Genomic DNA, 22,457 nt, shown 5'->3' on the forward strand with positions numbered 1-22,457 from the left:
AAATCTCTGACAGAAACCCCGGGCGGAAGATTCCCTATGAGGCAGATGGAGGCACTGTGGACGCCATCTGGTCTATGATCTGTCGCCGCCCGTCATTTTATTAGGAGTGCATAAAAGTGCCGTCACCCACAGTTTTGTGCACTTCTGAAAAAGACACCACTAAACAGAGGTCAGACGGGGTCCAGAGTAACTCTGCTGCCTCATAATAGTGAATAGATCCCTCAGGGGCTTCATCTCAATTACGTCACTCGGAGATTTAGATGGAAACCTCTATATAAAAGTGATCAGCGTAGAGTGCAGGATAAATGTGATCCAAAATGTTATGTAAATAGTTCCCAACAAAAGCTTCAACTCAATCCACAAAAAAAAAAAAAAAAACAGGTTCTCTTTCTTATAGGAAATATAGGGGCTTCCACATTACTTGTAGCACAAAGTCTCTGGAAAAGCGCCATGGCTCATCACCCCCCAAAAGAAATTGAGTAAATTCTCAACTCCTAAATCCAAATGCCCCCCTTCCTTCTGAGCTCTAGTGTGCCTAAACCGCAGTTAGCGTCTACATGTTTGGCATTTCTGTAGCAATGAGAGCCCGCCTAATTTATGGGTGTGTGTCTCCAGAAGAATGAGCCGGGCACAACGTACTGGTCACTAGAATGGCAGTTTGCAATTTTCACTTAGCAACATCCACTGCTGCTTGTTTCTGGAAAAGACCAAAGGAGTCAAAATCTTCACTACATCTATAGATAAATTCCCAAAGGGGTATCATTTCCAAAATGGGGTCATTTGAGGGGGGGGGGGGGGGGGGATTATGCTCTTCTAGCATTACGGGGCTCTATATATGGAGTACGTATACTATTCTAGAAAAATCTGTGCAATATCCTTTCCGAGTCTCGCCGTATGGCTAAGCACTACTGTACATTCACATATCGGGTATTTCTAAATTCAGCAGAAATTGTGAGACAAATTTTGGTGCCATTTTTATCCATTTTCCAGTGTGAAAATGTAAAATCTGGGGCTAAAACAAAATTTTGGTGGTAAAAATGTCATTATTTTTTTCTTCACTGCCCAATGGCATAAAATTCTGTGATCCATCTGTGGTGTGGGTCTGCTGTTATGGCACCTCAGAGGCTCTGCCAATGTGTCATGGCACCCTCAAACCAGTCCAGCAAAATCTGAACTCCAATATGGTGCTTCTTCCCTTCTGAGCTTTACACTGTGCATCAAAAGTAGTTTTCGACCACATATGGGGTATCGGCGTACATAGGAAAAATGGTGTCTCTTGTGGGGGGTTTCCACTGTTTAGGCACATCAGGGGTTCTCCAAACGAGACATGGCGTCTGCTCGTTATTCAAATTTTACAGTCAAATGGCACGCCTTCTCTTCTGAGCCCTCCCGTTCACCCACACAGTAATTTTCCCCCACATATGGGGTATCGGCGTGCTCAAGGGAAATTACACAACATATTTTGTGGTCCATTTTTCCTGTTACCTTTGCGTAAATAAAAAAAAATGGGTCTAAAGTAACATTGTGAAAAAAAGTTAAAATGTTAATTGTTTTCTTCCACATTCCAAAAATTCCTGTGAAGCACCTGAAGGGTTAATAAACTTCTTGAATGTGGTTTTGAGCACCTTGAGTTTTTCGAATGGTGTCACTTTTGGGTATTTTCTGGCATAAAGGCCCCTCAAAGTCACTTCAAATGTGATGGTTTTGTAAATTTTGTTGGAAGAATTAGAAATCGATTGTCAACTTTTAACCCTTATAACTACCTAACAAAAAAAAAAATTTTGTTCTAAAATTGTGCTGATGTAAAGTAGACATGTGGGAAATGTTATTTATTAACTATTTTGTGTGACATATCTCTCTGATTTAAGGGCACGAAAATTCAAAGTTTGAAAATTGCAAAATGTTCAAATTTTTTGCCAAACTTCCGATTTTTTCACAAATAAACGCAAGTGATATCGAAGAAATGCTACTACTATCATGAAAAAAACAATCTAAGAATCAGTGGGATCTGATGAAGCGTTGCAAAGTTATTACCTCATAAAGTGACAGTGGTCAGAATTGTAAAAATTGGCCTGGTCATTTACGTGCCCACAGCCTTCGGGGTAAAGGGTTTAAAATTAGAAGAAAAATTTAAAAAAGAGACGTCACCTTGAAGCTCCCCCAGTGGATCCAGTGCAGGACGCCACGGACATATGCGCCAGTTCTAGAAACGTCTTCTCCGTTGAGAAGTCGCAGGAGTGCTGAAGCCTGTGGCTGTAGCAGTCAGGTGACTAGAAGAGTGCATCTGATGACATGCTCTTCTTGTCACCTGACCGCTGCAGTCAATCACAAACTTCAGCGATCCTGTGATTTCCGAAAGGCACAGACATCACCTCCGGAGAGGCCATGTTGGTACATGAATATTTTTCTGCTTTTTACTATAAAAGCATCCATGACTAAAAGGAAAAATATTGTGTTATAAAATCCCTTTACGTGATTTTTTTTTTTTAAAAAAAAGGTTTCTTTTATTCCTATGATATTGAATGATGACCTATCAGTATGGGTCCAATACCTGATGTCTCCGTCAATCATGTTACTAACTCTAGCAGCCGCGACTAGATGTATCAGAATACAGAGCAGAACACCTCTGCTAGGTCACACTGTTTAGTGACCCCACCCCGATACTATAGATCGGCTCCTAATCACTTTAATAGGAATAGGTCCACAGTACCAAGCAGGGCCGGGAAAGTGCCGGGGCCCTGAGCTGGCAGGGGGCCCACTTGCCCTTGGGCACCCTGGCGGGCTTTGGGGCCCGTGAGCGGAAGAGTGCAGTGTCAGAGCCCGCGACTGGCCACCCCCCCCCCCCACCCGTGCTTGCTCAGGGCCCGTGGCACAATACTTACCTCTCCCCGTGCCTCTGCAGGTCCTGTCAATTCCACGTCTCCTGACTGTGACGTCTCAGGTCAAAGGGTGTGATGACGTCTTTCCAGCACGCCCTCTGTTGAGCAGTCACAGCACAGAGAGCGGGAAGACGGCGAAGCTGAGAAGTCCCGAGCAGAGCAGCAGGAGAGGTGAGTATTTGATTTTTTGATTTTTTTATGTATGGAGGCATGGGGCATTATATGGGGCCAATTACACTGTGTGGAGGACTATGTGGAGCCCATTACACTGTGTGGAGGACTATGTGGAGCCCATTACACTGTGTGGAGGACTATGTGGAGCCCATTACACTGTGTGGAGGACTAAGTGGAGCCCATTACACTGTGTGGAGGACTAAGTGGAGCCCATTACACTGTGTGGAGGACTATGTGGAGCCCAATAGACTGTGTGGAGGACTATGTGGAGCCCATTACACTGTGTGGAGCCCATTACACTGTGTGGAGGACTATGTGGAGCCCATTACACTGTGTGGAGGACTATGTGGAGCCCATTACACTGTGTGGAGGACTATGTGGAGCCCATTACACTGTGTGGAGGACTATGTGGAGCCCATTACACTGTGTGGAGGACTATGTGGAGCCCATTACACTGTGTGGAGGACTATGTGGAGCCCATTACACTGTGTGGAGGACTATGTGGAGCCCATTACACTGTGTGGAGGACTATGTGGAGCCCATTACACTGTGTGGAGGACTATGTGGAGCCCATTACACTGTGTGGAGGACTATGTGGAGCCCATTACACTGTGTGGAGGACTATGTGGAGCCCATTACACTGTGTGGAGGACTATGTGGAGCCCATTATACTGTATGGAGGACTATGCGGAGCCCATTATACTGTATGGAGGACTATGTGGAGCCCATTATACTGTATGGAGGACTATGTGGAGCCCATAATATTGTATGGAAGACTATATGAAGCCCATAATACTGTATGGATAACTATGTGGAGCCCATTATACTGTATGGAGGACCATGTGGAGCCCATAATACTGTATGGAGGACTATTTGGGGTCCATTATTCTGTATGGAGGACTATGTGGAGCCCATTATACTGTATGGAGGACTATGTAGAGCCCATAATACTGTACGGAGGACCATACTGTCCGGTCTGCATTGTGCGCTGTGAGGATTCACTGGTTTCTGAGCTACTGTAGAATTCACAATAGATATCGCTCATGTAATGTAAGAAGTAAATTAAATCTTTGGCACTGTAATATATATATATTTATTTATTTATTTATTTTTTTTAATTACATCTAGATGCTGCAAGTTGGACCTGGACAATCTGATAGTAGTGACGTATCCCAGGAATAAGTAATCAATATCATAAAACGATAATTGGATTTGATAAAATGATAATTGGATTCTATAATTGGAAAACAATGCTTTGATACGGTGAGCCATAGTCCAGATTCACAAGCTTTTTGGAATCTATGAGTTTCTTACCAGACCTTGAAACAACAAAACATCTGACAGTCTCTGTGCAAACTTGTAAGAGGAAATGGCCTGTGTAGACTCTGGACAGGAATGTGTGCAAGTAAGAGCCACTATACAGAGGGGAAAGCACACAGACTGGGGAGGGGATGTCCCACTCTAAGCCATCGGTGACAGCAGCTGTGCTGCATACAGATGCCTCCTGATGGGGCAGGCAGCACACAGCTGGGGGAGCTTGTACTGGAAGTCATATACTGTACTGATAAATGAGAAGCCAAGCAGCAGATCACTATGCTTCATCTAGAACAGCCCACTCACCCTGAGGAGTCTTCCTCTGCTCACAGTGCAGCCTGCTTCTGCTAATGCAGAGGCTACTTGTCACTCCTTCCTGGAGGATGAGAAAGGGTTGGGCCCTGAGTTAACTAGTTCAGGCCAGAGTCAGTATGACAGCTGTGCAGATACAGGGAGGAGTATCTCTTACTGGAAATGGAACCTGTTCTAAAAAATAGTCACTGATCAGCACCGAAAGTGAAATAATAGCCTTAGACATAGTTTTTCGATAGGTTTGTCGTGCATGATGTAAGTGTTGTCGCCTCAGTCACATCTGCCTGCACCCTGCTACGTCAGATGTCCCTAGTGTGCTACAGCGGACCTGAGGCCGGGTTCATACTACTGTCGGTCAGACAGAGACAACTAGGGATCCCTGTGCAAAAATACAGCCTGCAGTTCCCTTACCACCAGGATACTTGCAAACTAAAGTGTAATCTATAAGGAAAGGGAACAATGGAGACTGTGGGGGGAGGGGAGCAACACATCTTTTAATGGTTGTGGCCAAAGTTGGTCCACTGCTCCTTTGGGACCCTGTGCTGCCTGTTTATGTGTCCGCCCTTGCTCTGATTCAGTAATAACTTGTGTAGTGCATGTCAATAGCAGGCAGCTCCTGCGCTAGTCTGTTATGTGGCAAGCCAACAGACCTCCACACAGAGCCCGTCATGTCTGCAGTTTCTACCCATGGCTGGCCTTAGTTTTAACATTCTGAAGCATGCCTAAAGGGGGCTATCTCACAAATCAAGTTTGCACAAAGAGGTCATGAAAAGCTATTAACCCCTATTTTAATCATTTGGCTTTGACGATAGTTCTGGCCTTCATGATCCAATTATTTGATATTATATTTATTATATTTTTTCATGCATTTTGAGAAAACGTATTACTTTCCTCACTATGCTCTGCTCTTTTGGCCTCAAGGACATTGCTCTTTCTTGGTTCTCCTCCTATCTCTCTGACCGCTCCTTTACTGTATCTTTATTTGGCTCCTCTTCCTCTCTTCTTCCCCTTACTGTCGGTATTCCTCAAGGATCAGTCCTAGGCCACCTCCTCTTCTTATACTGCCTCTATTGGACAAACCATCAGCAGGTTCAGTTTCCAGTACCATCTCTATGCTTGTAACGGGGGGCAGGGTGGTAGTCGGTGGCGAGTGGCAAGTCAGTTTCAGTGTTTGGATCTTCACCCTGGACCGCTATAGACAATGGGGACTCTGAGAATTCCTGTGTGTGTGCTGTAGTGATTCTGTGGAGGGAGCCTCCATACTCACTTCTGACCCGCCGTCCCAGGTGTCGACTCTTTCAGCCTTCAGAAGGAGGAGACCGGACAGTTTGATAAAAACCAAGTCCATTTTACTTGTGAAACAATCAGCATACAAAGGATAGCAGGAATTATACTTATTCACTTCTGCATCAAACAGAGGCATGTTCTTGGCGGTTACTGGTGATGGCACAATACTTGTGGCAAACGTTACTGGCAATTCACAGTTTAGGCAGAGGACCTCCATATTACTAATGCAGCACCACCCGGGTCGATGTGTTTCGCCGTGGAACTGAACTCAGACCAATCTTTCCTAGGGAACAGAAGTAAGGGAGCTTCCCCCACTATCTTCTTCCAATTCGTGCCTAGACCTCACTGTCTCCGTCCATCTGACTGCAGCTCTCGGGCCTATCCAGCACTAGGGCAGTTCACACCACCTCTCTTAGAAATGTTCCTCAAACGTCTCTTCTTGACTGTAGGTCCCCCAACTTGCCTGTGTCCAGAGAACACACACTGTCGCACTGTAGTTTTGCTGAGAACACTTGCTTCCTTTTACACCAGCTCCCACACACACCCTTCTGTTGTACTTGTTCCTGTGTCCTCCTGACACGTCTCCACTCTTCACTGTCCCCTGAACGACTAACTAAGATGGCCTAAACTAACCTCCCAGAGATCCCTCAGTTCCCCCTTGTCACCGAGGGTGGCCCATCCTAGGTTAACCCTCTATGTGCCCCCAACTACCATGAAGGTAAGATAATACAAGTATAAACCTCTGCTGCCATCTAATGGCCGTACCTTAAAACAGTTTTTTTCAGATGACTAAAACATACACAGTTATTAAAAAAGTACAGTTCTATAGGGGAGTGGAGTAGACATTCTCCACACACCCCTCACCTGCTGATGACATCCACTTATACATATCATCTCCCAACATCACTCCCACCTTAATACAGAATACTAATGACTGTCTTTCCACTGTCTCTAACATCATCTTCTCCCTCTATCTTCCCTTCATCTGATCACTCTCTCGCTTATATCACCTACATCTTAAAAACATCTGCAAAAACTCTTACTGTTGCTCGTATTCATTCTCGTCTAGATCATTGTAACTCTCTACTAATCGGTCTCCCTCTTACTAAACTCCTCCCTCTCCAATTTATCATGACTACAGCAACCAGGATCATATTCTTTCCCAACCACTACACTGATTCCTCGACCCTGTGCCAGTCGTTTCACTGGTTACCCATATGCTACAGAGTACAATCCAAACTCATCGCTCTCAACCATGAAGCTCTCCACAGTTCTAGACCAACCTACATCTCCTCCCTCATATCCGTCTATTAGCGTACCCGTGCCTTCATTCCGCTGATGACCTAAGACTAAAATCCTCAATATTAGTTACCTCCCACTCCTGTCTGCAAGACTTCTCACAAGCTGCTCCGATTCTCTAAAATTCACTACCCAGGAAAATTAGATTAATTTCCAATACCAGCAGTTTTAAGCTTGCCCTAAAAATGCACTTCTTTAGACTTGCCTATTGCCTCACCGCATTTTATGCAATTATTCACGTTTTACACTTCCAAAATTTTCTTCCAAATTTGGTCCTTTGTAGCATCTGTTTACACATCCTCTATGTACGTAATAGCCCTCTGTGTCTGTGCTGTACACATACTGGCTGATGACTGGTTCATGCAGCGTTATATGAATACCCTATTTATTATATTACTGACTCTACCATACAATGCAATCATTTTTTACCATTCACCTTTCATGTCTCCCCTATTTCCTCATTGATCGTAAGCTGTACTCTTGGTAACTGTTGAATTATGTATTTACTCTGTTATATGTCTTTAAATTTCAGTGGATACTTCTACAGAAAATAAAGTGCTATGTAACATGCTGGCACTGTAGCAATAAAAATATTATTTTCCCATTTAACCCCTTAGTGACAGAGCCAATTTTTACCTTAATGACAAGGCCAATTTTTTAAAATCTAACCAGTGTCACTTTATGTGGTAATTAGTGCTGAGCGAGCACTAAAATGCTTGGGTGCTCGAAGCTCGGGCCGAGCTCGCCGTGATACTCGGGTGCTCGACCCGAACAATGAACCCAATGTTAGTCTATGGGAGACCCGAGCATTTTTGCGGTGGCACACCCGGCAGTCTTTTAAAAGCCTATCAAGTGCCCAAAACGATAGTGACAGTGCTCAAATGACATGGGGACAGCATGGGGATCGCCCCAGGAAGCATTTCTGACCCCCAGGTCACTGTTGTCAACAACGTGGTCAGAGGTATTAAGCCACTTTTACAGGCTCATAATAAAACCTTCAAAAACGAAAGTGAAACTTTTTTCCTGTGAAATATGTTAAGGAATTTCTTTTCCAGGGTAAAGACTTATGTATAAGGTAAAATAAATAACCAAAAACAAAAATAGTCCTCCACACCTTGGGCTATGTTCACAAGTAGCACTTTTTATGCGTTTTTGCACTTTTGTATTGCTTTCAACTGTGACAAATGCATTCACCGGGAAATGTCATTTTAACATTTTACAACCTTATCTGGCCATGTGCTGTGTGACACATGCCTACAGTACTGAAAAGACGTGGGGACAGCATGGGGAAGACCCCTGGAAGCATCTCTGACTCCCAGGTCACTGCCTAAAAGTGTGCCCATCAGAAGTGATCCTTGCCGCATCAGAAGATGCAGACTTGCAACTATCTCCGTGCAAGTCCTTGTCCCAGGGCAGTGTTAAATTGTACTTCCCCCATTCCTTGCAATGCAAGCGCAAATATGCAGCCAACCACCCACCCACCTGCAGACTGCAATACCATACTGCTAGCCTGCATTTGAAATTGGGCCTTTTAGTTTTGAGGAGGCTGAAGCTGGCCACTACCTCATGGCTGCTTCGGCAGCGAGGTATCATACTCAGTCACCAGCCGCCCGGTAGCCGGGTGTCCACACTCGGTCCCCAGCCGCCAGGGGGCGTCCGGGTGTCCACACTCGGTCCTCAGCCACCCCGCGGCCGAGTGTCCACACACGGTCCCCAGCCGCCCCGATTTCTCCTGTTATCGACCCACACACTTTTCTTAGACTGGCCTGCTTTAGGGCAGCATTGGACGAGCCCACCAGAGAACCAGACTCCTCCGGTGGGCCCTGGCTTCTCCATCAGGGGAGTTGAGAGTGCCAAGGTGAGGAGCATGATGATGATAGAAGTTAGCATCTGCTTTGTTTTCTTTGAAAGCAAGCACATGTATGTAGTAGCGGCTAGGCTTTAGATGGTCAGCGTTTTGGCGCATATCCTACCTCCTACGAGGATTGCTGGATGTTTTCCTGCTACTATCCCAGTTCTATGACTCCTGTTAAAACAAAGCTTCAGGTGATAAATGATGGATGAGGTGGTGACAAAGGAGAAAGAGCAGGAGGAACAGGGACCGTTCACATCAATATCAGGCCAGTCAACCACTCATGTCTTGTAGGATATGTTTCTGTAACAAAAGGAGCGGTTCTGCTACACACTTATAGGGCATACAGTGAGTGCAATGCCTACCAACATTTCGAGGCACTCCAATGCCCCTTGGAAGTGACATGGAGGTCAGAGGGCCTTAACTAAACCGTTTTTTCCATTTATAGCAACTGGGTCTCCTGTACACTGTTGGCCAAAGCAGTGAATGGAAGGCTTTCCAAAAATTATGAGGAACTGCAATGCCCCTTGAAACAGACGTGGATTACAGCGTACTAAAAACCTTCTACCCATTATTTGGGAGTGGGTCTCCATTAGTTTTCGCCTTGGCATTGAAAAGCAAAAGCTGACTAAAATTAGGAGGAAATACAATGCCCGTTGGAAGAGTCGTGGAGGTTAGAGGTAATTAAAAACAACATTTCAATGCCCCTCGGAAGAGACGTGGAGGTCACAGTAGCTTAACAAGACGGTTTTAATGCCCCTTGAAAAAGTGGTGGAAGTCACAGTAGCTTAACAAGACGCTTTTAATGCCCCTTTGAAGAGACATGGAGGTTGCAGTAGCTTAATAAAATGGTTTTAATGCCCCTCGGAAGAGATGTGGAGGTCGCAGTAGCATAACAAGACGCTTTTAATGCCCCTTGGAAAGTGGTGGAGATCGCAGTAGCTTAAGAAGACGGTTTTATTGCCCATCAGAAGAGACGTGGAGGTCAGAGTGGTATAACAAGACGGTTTTAATGCCCCTTGGAAGAGACGTGGAGGTCAGAGTGGTATAACAACACGCTTTTAATGCCCCTCAGAAGAGACGTGGAGGTCCCAGTAGCTTAGCAAGACGCTTTTAATGCCCCTCAGAAGAGACGTGGATGTCCCAGTAGCTTAACAAGATGCTTTTAATGCCCCTCAGAAGAGACGTGGAGGTCGCAGTAGGTTAACAACATGGTTTTAATGCCCGTTACATAGCCATACAGTACAGCATATTACAAACATTATTCCCATTATTGGGAAGTGCGTCTCCCATAGTCTTTGCTTATGCTTTCCAAGCAAAAACTGATAAAAATTAGGACGTAGGAACTTGCAATACCCTTACCAGAGCCATGCAGTACAGCATATTACAAACATTATTCCCATTATTGGGGAGTGGGTCTCCCATAGTATTTGCTTATGCCTTCCAAGCAAAAGCTGCCAAAAATTATGAGGAATGCAATGCCCGTTCGAAGAGTCGTGGAGGTCCCAGTAGCTTAACAAGACCATTTTAATGCCCCTCAGAAGAGACGTGGAGGTCAGAGTGGTATAACAACATGCTTTTAATGCCCCTCAGAAGAGACATGGAGGTCAGAGTGGTATAACAAGACACTTTTAATGCCCCTCAGAAGAGACGTGGAGGTCACAGTAGCTTAACAAGACGCTTATAATGCCCCTCGGAAAAATGGTGGAGGTTGCAGTAGCTTAACAAGACGCTTTTAATGCCCCTTACAAGAGCCATACAGTACAGCATCTTAAAAACATTATTCCCATTATTGGGGAGGGGGTCTCCCATAGTCTTTGCTTATGCCTTCCAAGCAAAAGCTGCCAAAAATTAGGATGAAGGAACTTGCAATGCCCCTTACAAGAGCCATGCAGTACAGCATATTACAAACATTATTCCCATGATTGGGGAGTGGGTCTCCCATAGTATTTGCTTATGCCTTCCAAGCAAAAGCTGCCAAAAATTAAGATGGAGGAACTTGCAATGCCCCTTACAAGAGCCATGCAGTACAGCATATTACAAACATTATTCCCATGATTGGGGAGTGGGTCTCCCATAGTATTTGCTTATGCCTTCCAAGCAAAAGCTGCCGAAAATTATGAGGAAATGCAATGCCCGTTCGAAGAGTCGTGGAGTCCCAGTAGCTGAACAAGACCATTTTAATGCCCCTCAGAAGAGGTGTGGAGGTCAGAGTGGTATAACAAGATGCTTTTAATGCCCCTCAGAAGAGACGCGGAGGTCACAGTAGCTTAACAAGACGCTTATAATGCCCCTTGGAAAAATGGTGGAGGTTGCAGTAGCTTAACAAGATGCTTTTAATGCCCCTTACAAGAGCCATACAGTACAGCATCTTAAAAACATTATCCCCATTATTGGGGAGGGGGTCTCCCATAGTCTTTGCTTATGCCTTCCAATCAAAAGCTGCCAAAAATTAGGATGGAGGAACTTGCAATGCCCCCTACAAGAGCCATGCAGTACAGCATATTACAAACATTATTCCCATGATTGGGGAGTGGGTCTCCCATAGTATTTGCTTATGCCTTCCAAGCAAAAGCTGCCGAAAATTATGAGGAAATGCAATGCCCGTTCGAAGAGTCGTGGAGTCCCAGTAGCTTAACAAGATCATTTTAATGCCCCTCAGAAGAGACATGGAGGTCAGAGTGGTATAACAAGACGGTTTTAATGCCCCGCAGAAGAGACGTGGAGATCAGAGTGGTTTAACAACACGCTTTTAATGCCCCTCAGAAGAGACGTGGAGGTCAGAGTGGTATAACAAGACGGTTTTAATGCCCCTCAGAAGAAACGTGGAGGTCACAGTAGCTTAACAAGATGCTTTTAATGCCCCTCAGAAGAGACGTGGAGGTCAGAGTGGTATAACAACACGCTTTTAATGCCCCTCAGAAGAGACGTGGAGGTCAGAGTGGTATAACAAGACGCTTTTAATGCCCCTTGGAAGAGACGTGGAGGTCAGAGTGGTATAACAACACGCTTTTAATGCCCCTCAGAAGAGACGTGGAGGTCCCAGTAGCTTAACAAGACGCTTTTAATGCCCCTCGGAAAAGTGGGTGAGGTCCCAGTAGCTTAACAAGACGCTTTTAATGCCCCTCAGAAGAGATGTGGAGGTCCCAGTAGCTTAACAAGACGCTTTTAATGCCCCTCGGAAAAGTGGTGGAGGTCGCAGTAGCTTAACAAGACGCTTTTAATGCCCCTTACAAGAGCCATACAGTACAGCATCTTAAAAACATTATTCCCATTATTGGGGAGTGGGTCTCCCATAGTATTTGCTTATGCCTTCCAAGCAAAAGCTGTCAAAAATTAGGATGGAGGAACTTGCAATGCCCCTTACAAGAGCCATACAGTAAAGCATCTTAAAAATATTATTCCCATTATTGGGGAGTGGGTCTCCCACAGTCTTTGCTTATGCCTTCCATGCAAAAGCTGACAAAAATAAGGACTGAGGAACTTTCAATAATGGCAACACGGACCATGGTCACCCTGGTGGTATAGTGGTGGTGGAGGCTGAGGATAAAGAGAAGAACATAAAACTGCCGAAATGAGGAAGTTTATACCCATGTGTGAAGCGGTGCATGTGAATACACCTCCCGAAAAAACACAGTGGATTTGTCTTTGTTACTCTGCTGTCATTTGGTGGTGATGAGAAGTCTGGCCCAATTCAGCCCTTGTTCATTTTGATAAGGGTCAGCTTGTCAGCATTGTCAGTTGACAGGCGAGTGCGCTTATCAGTTATAGTTCCCCCAGCGGCACTAAAAACACGCTCCGATAACACGCTAGTGGCAGGGCAGACCAGGACCTCCAAGGCGTACAGAGCGAGTTCATTCCAAGTGTCTAGCTTGGATACCCAATAATTAAAAGGCACAGAGGAATCACAGAGGATGCTGGTACGGTCAGCAAGGTACTCCCTCACCATCTTTTGAATCTTTCCACTCCTTGTGAGAGTACCCCGCGCATCAGGGCCTGTAAGCTGGTCAGGTCTCAGAAAACTGTCCCAGAATGTTGACAGTGTTCCCCTGCCTCTTCTGGATTGGAGTTGCCTTGGTTGGTCAACGAACTGTGACCTCTGCCGCTAGCATGTTCAGATGGGAACTTTTTTAACAGTTCTGCAGCAAGGGCCTTCTGGTACTGCCCCATTTTTGTAGACCTCTCCACCTCAGGAATAAGAGAGTGAAAGTTCTCCTTGTAGCGGGGGTCTAAAAGAGTCACCAACCAGTAATGACCGTCACCCAACATTTTGACAACGCGAGGGTCACGGTTAAGGCAGCGTAGCATAAAGTCAGCCATGCGTGCCAGACAGGTAACGGGCTCGACTTCAGTGTCCTCACCAAGATGACGATTGACCATGCTCTCCTCCTCCTCCTCCTCCCCCCTGTCCTCAGGCCACCCACGTTGAATCGACGGTATGACAGTTGTACAGGTACTACCGTCTACAGCACATGACACAAGCTCCTGTTCTTCTTCCTCCTCCTTCTCCTCCTCCTCCTCTCCCTCATTGTCCCCCAATGCACGTTGGGATGAGATGAGGCTGGGCTGTGTGTAATCGACCGCTACGGCTTCTTGATCCATCTCATCATACTCTGACTGAAATGCCTCCTCTTTAATTCTCTGCAGAGAGCGTTGCAAAAGACAGACAAGTGGAATGCTGACGCTAATGATGGCATCATCACCACTCACCATCTGGGTGGACTCCTCAAAGTTTGTCAAGATGGTACAGATGTCAGACATCCAGGTCCACTCCTGAGGTCTTATGTGTGGAGTCTGACCTGAATATCGACGGCCTTCTTGAAGCTGGTACTCCACAACTGCTCTCTTCTGCTCACAAATCCTATGCAACATGTGAAGGATAGAGTTCCAAGGTGTGGGGACATCACACAACAGTCGGTGTGACCGAAGCTGCAAACGCTGCTGCAACACAGCAAGGGCGGCGGAAGCTGTAGCCGACTTGCGAAAATGAGCTGAGAGGTGGCGTACTTTGACGAGCAGATCTGGCAACTCGGGGTATGATTTAACAAACCGCTGAACCATGAGGTTAAGCACATGAGCTAGGCATGGTACATGTGTGATCACGCCTCGCCTCAGAGCCACCACCAGGTTATGGCCATTGTCACACACGACCATGCCTGGATGTAGGTTCAGCAGTCTCAGCCACAGATCTGCCTGCTCTTTCACAGCTGTCCACAACTCACAAGCAGTGTGAGGTTTCTCACCTAAGCTTATGAGTTTCAGCACAGCCAGTTGCCGCTTGGCGGAGCCAGAACTGCAGTGCTTCCAGCTTGTAACTGATGTGTTGATATCTGAGATGGAGGATGAACATGAGGATGATGCGCAGGAGCTGTACACTGTGGGGGCAACTCTGACTGACATAGGGCCCGCAATCCTTGGTCCCGTCTTCCACTATGTTTACCCAGTGTGCCGTCAGGGAGATGTACCGTCCCTGGCCATAAGAAGTTGTCTACGTGTCCGTTGTCAGGTGGACTCTCCCAGTAACTGCGTTGTTGAGGGCACGGCAGATGTTTTGGGACACGTGCTTGTGTAGTGCGGGGATGGCAAAATAGTGTCGGCTGGGGACCGAGTACCGAGGGACGGCCACCACCATAAGGTTGCGGAAGGATTCCGTCTCCACCAGCCTAAAAGGCCGCATTTCCAATGCAAGGAGTCGTGAAATGTGCAAATTTAGGACTGTGGCCTGTGGAGCATTAGCTGCGAATTTCCGCTTTTGTTCAAAGGTCTGGGATATGGACAATTGAACGCTGGACGTGGGATGTTGATGCTGTTTCTTGAGAAACTGCCATAACAAGTGAAGACTGAGAGGAGGGGGCCTCTTTGCATGCAGTATGGACAGGGGATTGCCTTGCACACACAACAGGGGGTTCTATTGCACGCACAACAGCGGAAGAAGCAGTGGTGACACCCGCTGACACTGGTCGTGGACCCTGGGGTTCGCCCCACAAAGTCGGGTGCTTTGCTTCCATGTGCCTGATCATGCTGATGGTGGTCAGGCTGGTAGTTTTGTCACCCCTGCTGATGCTGGCATGGCAGGTGGTACAAATGGCCTTTTTGGGGTTATCAGCAGAGTCTTTAAAAAAATTCCAGACTCTGGAAGACCTACCGCTTGTACTGGCAACGTCCCTCGTGTTGGTGTTACGGGGAACGGTTGCTCGCCTTCTGTCTGTGGCCACCACACTCCTTCTTCCTGCCTGTTGGGGTACTCTGCCTCCCTCCCCCTGTGTGCTGCTGGCTTCACTCTGCATGTCCTCCTGCCACATTGGGTCAGTTACTAGATCATCCACCATCTCCTCCTCTTCCACTTGCGCACCACGATCCTCCTCCTCACTTCCTGGCAATTGTGTCTCGTCATCGTCCACCTCTTGTGACAAATTGCCAGCGTCTACTTCCTGTGGCCGTGGCTGTTCAAATATTTGTGCATCGCTACATGGGATCTCCTCTTCCACTACTTCAAGCGGAGCAGGCGAGGGGCACAAATCTGGAAATGGACCAGTGAACAGCTCTTCAGAGTGTCCAAGTGTGGGATCAGTTGCTGTCTGACGACACTCGGCATGGTGGAATTAAGGAGCATCAGGGTGAGGAGGAGTATGCGGTCGAGACTCACGGCTACTAAGAGTCGACCGTGTGGAAGACAGGCCGGAGGTGGTGGTGCCCAGGTAACTGGAAGTATTATCTGCTATCCAATTAATAACCTGTTCACACTGATCAGTTCGCAATACTGGTGTTGTAGTGTGCTTCCCTAGTAATTCGGTCAAGAAGTGGGAGCGAGAAGATGTGGCTGTTGGTAGTGGCAAATTTTCACCTTGGCCACGGCCCGGTCCTCTGCACGCATCATCACCAGAACGTCCACTTCCACGTCCCTTGCCACGCGCCTTGCCCATTGTAAAGTAAGTAAAATAGCTTACACTCGCACTATCAATGGAAAAAAGGTAATAAAAAGTAGATTAGCACTGTGGAAGAGGAAAACTACAGTTCTATTTCTCTGGCCCACACCCGACTCTTTTAAACAATCTGAACAATCAGGGAGAAAATATTACTGTTTTTCTTTACGGAAATAATACCAAAAGCTGAATAATAGAGATTTCTTACCATGGAACAGCAAAACCACAGTTATAATTTACTGGTGTATGTAGGCGAGACTTTTTTAAATATATATATTTGCGGCTGAACAGTGAGCGACACAATCAAACAGTTTTTTTTACATACAAATGGCCCAAAAGTGAATAATACAGAGGTTTGAACCGTGGAACTGCAAAACCACACTTGTATTTCTCAGGCCTACACCAGACAATTTTCAACAGATATATTTGTGTCTGAACAATCAGGAGACACTATTATTTATTTTTTACGGCCAAAAATTGCGAAAAGCAGGATAATACAGAGATTTAACCCGTGGAACTGCAAAACCACACTTGTATTTCTCGGGCCTAAACCAGACTATTTTCAACAGATATATTTGTGTCTGAAAAATCAGGGAGACACTATTATTTTTTTTTTTATGGCAAAAAATGCCAAGAGCAGGATAATAGAGATTTTTTACCATGGAACAGCAAAAGTTCACTTTTGTCTCTCTGGCCTACACCAGACTATTTTCAACAGATATATTTGTGTCTGAAAAATCAGGAAGACACTATTATTTTTTTTTTTATGGCAAAAAATGCCAAGAGCAGGATAATAGAGTTTTTTTTTACCGTGGAACAGCAAAAGTATACTTCTGTCTCTCTGGCCTACACCAGACTATTTTCAACAGATATAATTGTGTCTGAAAAATCAGGGAGACACTATTATTTATTTTTTTACGGCAAAAAATGCCAAGAGCAGGATAATAGAGATTTTTTACCGTGGAACAGCAAAAGTACACTTCTGTCTCTCTGGCCTACACCAGACTATTTTCAACAGATATATTTGTGTCTGAAAAATCAGGGAGACACTATTATTTTTTTTTGCAGCAGTAAAAAATGGCAAGAGCAGGATAATAGAGATTTTTTACCGTGGAACAGCAAAAGTACACATCTGTCTCTCTGGCCTACACCAGACTATTTTCAACAGATATATTTGTGTCTGAAAAATCAGGGAGACACTATTTTTTTTTTTTACGGCAAAAAATGCCAAAAGCAGGATAATAGAGATTTTTTACCGTGGAACAGCAAAACCACAGTTATAATTTACTGGTGTATACCAGACTTTTTTAAATATATATATATATTTGCGACTGAACAGTAAGCGACACACTCAAACTGTTTTTTTAGATGCAAAAGGCACAAAACTGGATAATACAGAGATTTCACCCGTGGAACTGCAAAACCACACTTGTGTTTCTGTGGCCTATACCAGATTCTTTTCAACAGATATATTTGTGTCTGAAAAATCAGAGACACACTTTTTTTTTGGGGGGGGGGCACCAATAGGTTAATAAGACGGGTATTTGTACAGTGTGAAGGAAGAAAAAAAAAAGAGGATTTAGATGAAAAAAAAAGGATTTTTCCTGGCCCGTGAGACCTGGAGCTAAGTCCAGCAATTTCAGAAACAGGAGCACACAGGACTGTAATGCAGCGTTTGCTGGTATAACCCCACTGCATCTCCTATAGAGCCTGCCTGTCTGCCTGAAATCTGGAATGGATATTAGTCCTGAGAAGGACTGTTTGTTTGATCTGGCAGCCTTAACAGACCCTACACTAACTATTTTGCAGGATAAATCTCTCCCTAGCTCTGCAGCGCTGTTCCTACACTGTCTAATCCAGAGCGACTGTGTCCAAAATGGCGGCGCCCGGTTTTAAATACTCGAGGTGACGCTGTGCGGCCAGCCAATCACTGCAATGCCCACAAACAACATGGCTGTGGCATTACAGTGACTGGCTGGCAATACCTGCATGTTCATTGGTTCTGTCTAAAGCGCCAAACATGCAGGGTGGAGACCCGAGCTCCCGCCCGAGTAACCCGGAAATGCTCGGTGCTCGCCGAACATCCTGAGTAGCGTGATGCTCGGGCGAGTACCGAGCAGTGTTGAGCATGCTCGCTCAACACTAGTGGTAATAACTCTGGAAGGCTTCAATGCATCCCACTGATTCTAAGACTGTTTTTTCATGACACATTGTACTTAATGTTAATGGTACATTTTGGTCGATATTTTATGTGTTTATTTGTGAAAATATCGGCATTTTGGTGAAAATTTCACAATTTGCAAGTTTTCAATTTTTATATCCTTAACCCCTTTACAGCCCATGATGTACTAATACGCGTCTGTGTCCTGGGCTTTAAGAGCCTGACCCGTATTAGTACGTCATCGCGATCGCGCGCGCACACAGGCTGTGCGGGCGCGATCGCCGCCGGGTGTCAGCTGATTCTCACAGCTGACACCCGGTACTATGTGCAGGGAGCGGTCCCGCACCGCTCCCGGCACATTAACCTTCGCAATGCTGCGATCGAAGTCGATCGCAGCATTGCGGTGGCAAGGGGAGGTAATCGGTATACTCACCTCCTCTTCCAGTCACCAGCGCTGTCTGCCGCGGCTTCCCGGGTGTTGCCATGACGACCCGATGTTGTCATGACAACATCCGGGTCACAAGGCAGCAGGAACATTGTTTGGTCATGCGCAGTGCACGACCAAACAATGTTCTCACTGTGCAGCGCTGACTGCCTGCATGGCACAGGGATGGTGCTCCATCCCTATGCTATGCAGGCGATCAGAATAAAAAAAGTGAAAGTCCCAGAGTGGGACAAAGTAAAAAAGTGTAAAAACTCTCAGAATGTGAAAAAAAAATAAAAAAAAAATGTAAAAATATAAAAAAATAAATAAATAAATAATCCACCAAAAATAAAAATATAATGTACCCATCAATAAATATTATTATGAAAGCAAACAAACAATAAAAGTGCACATATTTGGTATCACCGCGTCCGGAATGACCTGACCTATAAAACTGTCCCACTAGTTAACCCCTTCAGTGAACACTGTAAAAAAATAAATAAAAAACGAAGCAAAAAACAATGCTTTATCACCATACTGCCAAACAAAAAATGGAATAACACGCGATCAAAAAGACAAATATAAATAAAAATGGTACCTCTGAAAACGTCATCTTGTCCCGCAAAAAACAAGCCACCATACAGCTCCATCACCCGAAAAATCAAAAAGTTACAGCTCTCAGAATAAAGTGATGCAAAAAAATATTTTTTTCTATAAAATAGCTTTTATTGTGTAAAAGCGCCAAAACATAGAAAAACAATATAAATGTGGTACCACTGTAAACGTACTGACCCGAAGAATAAAGGTTATCAATTTTACCACACGCGGAACAGAATAAAAAAAAAAAAAAAAATTCCTGAATTGGTGGTTTTTGTATATTCTGCCTCCCAAAAATCGGAATAGAAAGCGATCAAAAAATGTCACGTGCCTGAAAATGACACCAATAAAAACGTCAACTCATCCCGCAAAAAACAAGCCATCACATGACTCTGTCTGCCAAAATATGGAAAAATTATAGCTCTCAAAATATGGCGATGCAAAAACTAGATTTTACAAAAAATGCGTCTTTTAGTGTGTGACCGCTGTCAATCATAAAAACCCCATATGATTCTGGTATCGCTGTAATCGCACCGACCCGAAGAATAAAGTCATCTAATCACTTATACCGCACGAGGACCGGTGTAAAAAATAAACTCTCGTGTTAGGGTTGTGCTAGGGTTAGGGTTGTGCTAGGGTTAGGGTTGGGCTAGGGTTAGGGTTGGGGTTGGGGTTAGGGTTGTGATGGGGTTTGGATTTTTTTCAAAACTAAGAAAAAAAATGACGATATGACGACTAGTGTTGAGCGCAAGTGCTCACTACTTGAGTTTGCATCGGGTGCTCTGGTATGCATTGAGTATCGTGGGTATTTGAGTGACATGCTCGAGTCTCTGCCCCATATGCTACGCGGCCAAAAATACTTTGCGGGGATTGCCTGCCATGCACGAGCGATCCCCGCATGGTTTTTTTGGGTGTCTAATAACCGTGAAACATGCGGGGCAGGGACTCGAGCATGTCACTCGAGCACACGAAGTGCATGGTGCATACCTGAGTACCCGATGCGAACTCAAGTAGCGAGCACTTGCGCTCAAGACTAATGACAACTTATTCAATATGATGACCTAATGTTATCAAATTCTGTGTCGTACCTCTGGGCTCAAAATGTTCACTATAGCCCTTGATAAAATCCTTAAGGGGTCTAGTTTCCAAAATGGGGTCACTTGTGGGTGTTTCCACTGTTTAGGCACATAGGGGCCCTCCAAACGCGACATGGTGTCTGCTAACAAATTGAATGGAAAATCGGCTCAAATTGTTAGCGGACACCATGTTGCGTTTGGAGAGCCCCTGTGTGCCTAAACATTGGAGCTCCCCCACAAGTGACCCCATTTTGGAAACTAGACCCCCCAAGGCACCTATCTAGATGCATAGTGAGCACTTGGAACCCCCAGGTGCTTCACAAATGAATCCGTAAAAATAAAAAAGTTTTTTTTTTTCCACCTTTTTCATTTTTACGAATCAATTTGTGAAGCACCTGGGGGTTCCAAGTGCTCACTATGCATCTAGATAGGTGCCTTGGGGGGTCTAGTTTCTAAAATGGGGTCACTTGTGGGAGAGCTCCAATGTTTAGGCACACAGGTGCTCTCCAAACGCAACATGGTGACCGCTAACAATTTGAGCCGATTTTCCATTCAATTTGTTAGCGGACACCATGTCGCGTTTGGAGAGCCCCTGTGTGCCTAAACATTGGGGCTCCCCCACAAGTGACCCTATTTTGGAAACTAGACCCCACAAGGCACCTATCTAGATGCATAGTGAGCACTTGGAACCCCCAGGTGCTTCACAAATTAATCCGTAAAAATAAAAAAGTGTTTTTTTTTCATTTTTACGAATCAATTTGTGAAGCACCTGGGGGTTCCAAGTGCTCACTATGCATCTAGATAAGTGCCTTGGGGGGTCTTGTTTCTAAAATGGGGTCACTTGTGCGGGAGCTCCAATGTTTAGGCACACAGGGGCTCTCCAAATGCAACATGGTGTCCGCTAACAATTTGAGCTGATTTTCCATTCAATTTGTTAGCGGACACCATGTCGCGTTTGGAGAGCCCCTGTGTGCCTAAACATTGGAGCTCACCCACAAGTGACCCTATTTTGGAAACTAGACCCCCAAGGCACCTATCTAGATGCATAGTGAGCACTTGGAACCCCCAGGTGCTTCACAAATTAATCCGTAAAAATAAAAAAGTGTTTTTTTTCCACTTTTTCATTTTTATGAATCAATTTGTGAAGCACCTGAGGGTTCCAAGTGCTCACTATGCATCTAGATAGGTGCCTTGGGGGGTCTAGTTTCTAAAATGGGGTCACTTGTGGGGAACTCCAATGTTTAGGCACACAGGGGCTCTCCAAACGCAACATGGTGTCCGCTAACAATTTGAGACAATTTTCCATTCAGTTTGTTAGCGGACACCATGTCGCGTTTGGAGAGTCCCTGTGTGCCTAAACATTGGAGCTCCCCCACAAGTGACCCCATTTTGGAAACTAGACCCCCAAAGGCACCTGTCTAGATGCATAATGAGCACTTGGAAACCCTAGGTGCTTCACAAATTGATTTGTAAAAATGAAAAAGTGGAAAAAAAAAAAACTTTTTCATTTTTACGGATTCATTTGTGAAGCACTTGGGGGTTCAAAATGCTCACCACCCATCTAGATAAGTTCCCAGGAGAGTCTAGTTTCCAAAATGGGGTCACTTGTGGGGGGTTTCCACTGTTTAGGCACATCAGGGGCTCTCCAAACGCAACATGGCGTCTGCTAATTATTCAAACAAATTTTACAATTGAAAATTCAAATGGCGCTCCTTCCCTTCCGAGCCCTGTCATGCGCCCAAACAGTGTTTTTTCCACACATATGGGGTATCTGCGTGCCCAGGGGAAATTGCACAACAAATTTTGGGGTCCAATTTTTCCTGTTAACCCTGCAAAAATAAATAAAATTGGGTCTATAGTAACATTTTTGTGAAAAAAGTTAAATGTTCATTTTTTTCCTCCACATTCCAAAAATTCCTGTGAAGCACCTGAAGGGTTAATAAAGTTCTTGAATGTGGTTTTGAGCACCTTGAGGGGTGCAGTTTTTAGAATGGTGTCACTTTTGGGTATTTTCTGTCATAAAGACCTCTCAAAGTGACTTCAAATATGATGTGGTCCCTAGAAAAATGGTTTTGTAAATTTTGTTGGAAAAATGAGAAATCGCTGGTCAACTTTTAACCCTTATAGCTCCATAACAAAAAAAAATTTTGGTTCCAAAA

General features: G+C 45.1%; 1 protein-coding gene across 3 annotated transcripts in view; it reads right to left on the bottom strand.

The window, feature by feature from the left end:
* Nucleotides 1-4,801, bottom strand: part of BAK1 (BCL2 antagonist/killer 1) — a 118,426-nt gene extending 113,625 nt beyond the window's left edge. The window contains exon 1 of one of the 3 annotated variants that reach the window (XM_073670637.1): nt 4,674-4,801. The gene's annotated coding sequence lies outside the window, so the exon portion shown is untranslated. The remainder of the gene's footprint in view (nt 1-4,673) is intronic. The other 2 variants (XM_073670638.1, XM_073670639.1) reach the window with 2 other exon arrangements.
* Nucleotides 4,802-22,457: the final 17,656 nt, after the last annotated feature.

The sequence above is a fragment of the Phyllobates terribilis genome, unplaced genomic scaffold (genome assembly GCF_046119375.1).
Source record: "Phyllobates terribilis strain yellow unplaced genomic scaffold, ASM4611937v1 Scaffold_2__4_contigs__length_985480577, whole genome shotgun sequence".
Taxonomy (NCBI): domain Eukaryota; kingdom Metazoa; phylum Chordata; class Amphibia; order Anura; family Dendrobatidae; genus Phyllobates; species Phyllobates terribilis.